At 32.6% G+C, this 6000-nt stretch overlaps 1 protein-coding gene across 2 annotated transcripts in view; it reads left to right on the forward strand.

The window, feature by feature from the left end:
- Positions 1–5781, forward strand: part of LOC126969424 (ecdysone oxidase-like) — a 492930-nt gene extending 487149 nt beyond the window's left edge. For both annotated transcript variants that reach the window (XM_050814831.1, XM_050814832.1), the window contains one exon: positions 5468–5781. The gene's annotated coding sequence lies outside the window, so the exon portion shown is untranslated. The remainder of the gene's footprint in view (positions 1–5467) is intronic.
- Positions 5782–6000: the final 219 nt, after the last annotated feature.

The raw sequence follows: 6000 nt of genomic DNA on the forward strand, positions 1-6000 counted from the left end.
ATACATCCTTTGTCAAATACCATAAGATATTGGGGCGGCTACGTTTTGAAACCATAAAAAGACCTGTTCAACATTTTGATGTCCTCTTCTTAAAAATAGATTTACCGCTGACTCAAAGCAAGTCATTACTCACCTCCATATCTTCTTATAAAAGCTTTAGGACCGAACTTCCGGGCGTGATGGTTCCAGGACCATTTCCATAACAAATTTCTCAAGAGCCTAGAGTTATTTTTATTCAATAGGAAAACCAAGTTTACCAGTGGGAAATTGTAAAACTGTAAATATTGATTTAAAAGAGAAACAATGAGTTCCTTGCCACTTCTTCTCAATGCAGCTCAACTTTTCCGAAGTAGTGTTATTTAGTAAAATTGTCTTTTGATATATTTAAGTGTTAACCAGTGGGAGGCTCCTTTGCACAGGATGCCGGCTAGATTATGCCGTGAAATGTGTAAACATTATTGTGTTTCGGTCTGAAGGGCGCCGTAATAGTGAAATTACTGGCAATTGAGACTTCATATCTTATGTCGCTATTTTTGAGGTTTTTCAAGAATCCTGAGCGGCACTGCATTGTAATGGGCAGGGCGTATCAATTACCATCAGCTAAACGTCCTGCTAGTCTCGTCCCTTATTTTCATAAAAAAAACTTAGAAAACATGATTGTCGGCGCGCTCGCTCATTGTAAAGTAACCAGCAAATTTCTTTGCCTTCTTAAATTTCTTTCCATAAAATAGCAATTTTCTGATTATAACATTGTAAATAATTACAGCACTAATAATACAGACTGCCCTAACCCAACGACAGGCATGGCAGCTTCCATCTTCCATGATGCATTAAACTTTTTTCAAAAAGATGAATGCAACATTAACAATGATGTTAATCCCAAATCAGATGTAAATTAGGTAAGTTTAATATCGAGTTATATGAAATTCACATAATGGTGTAGATATTAACGTAAATAAACGAAGATAAAAATTTAATACAATCGGTTTGTTATTAATACGATTATTCTGTACAAATTGTATATTTCTTATGATACATTATTTCAGCCAATGAATAATTGTTTAAATTATTGCAGCAAAATCTCAAAAAAGTTAAGAAAAAGATTCTTATAAAAAAATAGCCACATTCACAACAATGTCATAATTGCATTACGTTATTGTAAAATTATCAAAAATTAACCTTTTAGTAACAGATGAGGTTTGTTTGCAGATCAAGATGAATTTGATTTTATAATTGTTGGTGCTGGAACAGCTGGGTGTGTTGTAGCAAGACGTCTTGTAGACCAAAATTATAACGTATTGCTCCTTGAAGCTGGACCAGAGCCACCCGTAGAAGCAAAGGTGATTTCTATGATCGAATATAATAAAAAATTGCATATTTTGTGAATGAATTAACAGATTTTACTTCATATTTTGGTAATATTTAACAAAGTTTTATGTAAATGTTTTAATAAAACACTACTACGAACAACTTACGAACCAATCTACCAATTTTGACCGGTTTGGTGTCGATTGACGTGGTTTGAGTTTGATGCACTTAATGCTGAATAGTTTTGGAGTCAATCGTACCGATTAGGCGTTTAATAGTTATTAAAAAAAAACTGTTTTGAGATTTCCTTGAACCTACCGCTCCGTGTCGGTCCGAATTGTATTCAAAATCTAAGTTTAGTTAAGCCCTTTCGAATGGTACCAACCTCCATGAAATCGGTCGAGCAGTTCAAAAGCTATAAGAGGTTTACATACATCCATACACACACAAACACACACACACATACATACAGACGTACGGACACTATCGCGGGAATAGCCAGGGAAGCTTCCTAGGACCTTAATACGTCGAGATCTGACGGAAACTCGATTCACTAAAAACTGGGTAAAACCAATAACTTCCCGAATTATTGAAAATTTTCAATTTTCTTAGCGGGAACTTAAAAAACTGATATATTAATTGATATATATTTTGATTTATGTTTTTCACTATTATCATTTGTAATTATTGTAACAACCAGTCTTGACTTAAATACAATAAATACAGCTGTGTCCACTAATAATGATAATTATAAGATATAAATTGTAACGCTTTGAAAATACTGTCTGCCAGTTCACGATAATCTCGAAAACTACTCCACCGATTTTCATGTTGTTTTCAGCTATGGATAGCGTGGTTCTCGAGGAAGGTTTTAGTATAAAATTTGATTTAGTTTGATACGGCAATTTTAGTATCTTGTAGTTTCGGTACATTAAAGGTTGCCCAAAAGTAAATAACGGCATTAAATATTATTTATTGCAGTATACTTAATATAGTTTCTTTACACCTCGAAATAATCTTTTACCTAATAATTTTCTATTTAATTTATAATAGTTTCATGTGAGTTTATGTTACGCAGTTACTATAATATGCACAAGGACAAAATTTTGTCATTAAAAACGTAGATTTAAATGTGAGTTGCTTTTCGTGCTCTAATAGCCTAAACACAGTGGTCGGATTTGCTACGGCCGGATAAACGGACGGACCGGTAGGCGCCTTGCATCAATTGGTCCGGCGTCTTACTCAGTACGGTCCGGGTGGTAATAATAATAATTTTGTGCGATGGATAATGTGACATACCATCGATTATTATACTAAACCGCGTCCGTTGGTTCCGCCGTAGCAAATCCAATCATATTGTGTTTAGGCTATAAAATATTTCGCTAATAACTTCTATGTGCATACAGAGAAGAGGTACTTTATAATTGGCTGCGGATTCACTCAGTCATTATTGAATACAGTCCACACTCTATAATATGCTCAATATCAAACACTAAAGCAATGTTACAGATTGAAGTCCATACTGATGAATTAACGGTCACAGTAAGATATTATGTAAAGTTCCAATAGTAAATATTTGGATATCATATAGGCAATTAGGCAGTGCCTACCTCGTTATGAACCTCAATAAATATAGCACTAGTGTTTAAATTAATTTACTACCCCTATGGCAGGCAGTATACAGATTGCATATACGAAGCAAGCAGCGTTTCATACAACTTATGTCGTACTGTCGGACTAAAGCGCAACTACTACTAGTTAGGTCTACAGTACCTACCTTGCTAGAAAACCAATGCCTGATTTGAAGTAAAAGGCATAAGGATCAACAACTTTTAATTCGTTACATTTATATGATTTATTTACAACAACAAATATTGTTGGTTATATTTTATGAAGGTGTTTGAAGTATGTAAAAGGGGCTATTTAATATAAATCTGATCCTCGAGCATGTGTACGTGCAAGAGCTTGTATTTAAATTATATAATGTATTTTTGATAAATCTATAAAATTAAAAATAAATTAAATTAATTTCTATTGCCATTGATGTCCACTATCAATAATAGCTGTAACTATCAATAAATTAATGTCTACAAAGAGTACATAAATTAAATAATATTAAGATATCGATAAACGCTTATTATCGATATTTTTCACTTACGATACATTGAAACACCAAAATCAGTATAAATACCTTGCTGAGATATTTATTTACTGAAACGTTTCATTTCAGATTCCTAATTTGGATAAATCCATGTATATGACAAAATATGATTGGCAGTATTACACTGTTGACAATGGCCTAACAAGTCAAGCACTAGTAGGTGGAAGTACTTACTGGCCACGTGGAAAAATGCTTGGTGGCAGCCATCAAATAAACTCGATGTTTTATTACAAGGGAGTAGCACATGACTATGAATCTTGGGAAGATCTTGGTAACAACAATTGGAGTGAAGAAATTATCAATAAGTTTTTTAAAAAAGCAGAGAGCTTACAGAGTGAAAAACTATTAAATAATGATGAAATAAAAAATAGTTATGGCCATGATGGTCTTCAAGTCATAAATACAGTAAATTTTACATCCAGTAATATTATTGACAAAATACTCGAGTCATATCAAGAAATGGGAATAGAAAATAAAGAAGACTTAAATACTGCAAATTTAAGCGGTTCGGGTAGAGGTACAGTGACTGCTGCAAATGGAATAAGAACAACTACATACGCCATGTATATGGAGCCAATAATATCAAGACAAAATTTGAAAGTGATAAATCAAGCATACGTGACAAAGATATTAATTGATGATGATTTGAAAGCTTATGGTGTTGAAGTTGATATTGATGGAAAAAATATGACTTTTAATGCTAAATTTGAAGTTATTTTAAGTGCAGGTGCAATAAATACACCACATTTGCTAATGCTTTCAGGTGTAGGTGACAAAAAACATTTAGAGTCAAATAATATTGAATGTAAAGTCCACCTGCCAGCAGTCGGTCAAAACTTACAGGACCATGCGGCGGTTTCGATCCCTATTATGCTGGATCCACAAAACTCCACATCAGAAAGAGACGCTAACTTTGATGTCATTAAATACTTATACAACCGTACTGGATACCTAGCACAGTTAAGCGTTACAGATATAAGTGCGTTTTATTCAAAAACTCAAAATCTCTCGTACCCAGAATTTCAAAACTTGCTTGCTATATTTAACACTCCATCGGAACTTGAAATGTTTCTCAGCGTTTTAAAATATAAAGAAAGGGTGATAAATTCATTAAAACAGCAGGCTCAAAATCATTCAACTTACGTATTTGAAGTAGCTTTACTTCATCCTCTGTCCCGCGGATCAATCGTATTAAATTCTTCAAATCCTTATGAGTACCCTTTAATCGACTCTAATTATTTTGGAGAATTGAAAGATTTGGAGCTAATTACTGAAGGGATTCAAATATTAACCAAAATAATAGATACGGCCTATTTCAAGTCTAATAATGCATTTATACCAAGGTTGGAATGGCCTGATTGTGATCAATTTGAATTAAATAGTGGAGATTATTGGAAATGTGTTGCAAAGAATACAGTTACTACATTATATCATCCTGCTGGTACTGCAAGTATGGGCCCCGACCCAAAACAATTTGTGGTTGATGATCGACTACGAGTTCATCTTATGAAAAACTTAAGAATAATAGATGCAAGTATAATACCAAATATCACCAGCTGTAATATAAATGGACCCACTTTAATGATTGCTGAAAGAGGCTCTGCTCTGGTAATAGAAGATCACTCATAATATCAGAATAGATGATTTTTTTCATACAAAACAAATCTTATCAATTACATTTACAATACAATGAATAATATAATAATTGAATATATTAAATTAAAACTACTAGCCACCAGAGTCATTGCGGCAGGAAATATATGTTATGAATATATTAAAATTTAATTTAATTTCTCTACTTTTCTCTATTTTAATTAAATGTACTCATTTCAAATTAATTAAAAACCACCCATGGAACTCCTAACATCATAATAATCTAAAATAACCTCTTAAGTACTACAACTTTAAAAAAGCCAATTATAATAATATAATTGATCAGGAACACATAATCGGTTATAGCAGTTGGTGTGACAGAGGACAATATGTAAATTATTTTAGGTCAAATAAAAGACAATAAAACATCCTGATAGTGGTGGTAGTTTACGCACTAGATCCGGATTCCGTCATCCGATTTCTTTCCTTTAATCGTAGAAATAGTTCTACGACTACTTCGGACCGTGTTTTCACAGATACGGTTCGGACTCTGATCGGACGTAGTGAGAAAGCGCTCTGAAACCCACGCGAGGAAGACGAAATTTTAATTAAGTATTTAATCATTAATAACTTTTATGAATCATATTATTGTGTTATTATATAGAGTTAATTGTATTAAGACTTTATAGCTCGTGTTTTAAATAAATAACGTGTATTTATTTTGCGTTACCTTATTAAAGTATTCGTTCTTACCAATGTTATTATCATCATTATAAAAAACGATGTTATTAGTGAGATTTGTATTCAAAATATAATATTATGTTTTTAAATTTTAGTGTTTCAAAGCAATAATGACACAAAATTACTTTGTGTCATTTAAGCAATCTGCTTAAGATTTGATTTATGTTGTCTCAAGCATTTCACTTGGAATACTTACA

Source organism: Leptidea sinapis, chromosome 18, assembly GCF_905404315.1.
Source record: "Leptidea sinapis chromosome 18, ilLepSina1.1, whole genome shotgun sequence".
In the NCBI taxonomy this organism is placed as follows: domain Eukaryota; kingdom Metazoa; phylum Arthropoda; class Insecta; order Lepidoptera; family Pieridae; genus Leptidea; species Leptidea sinapis.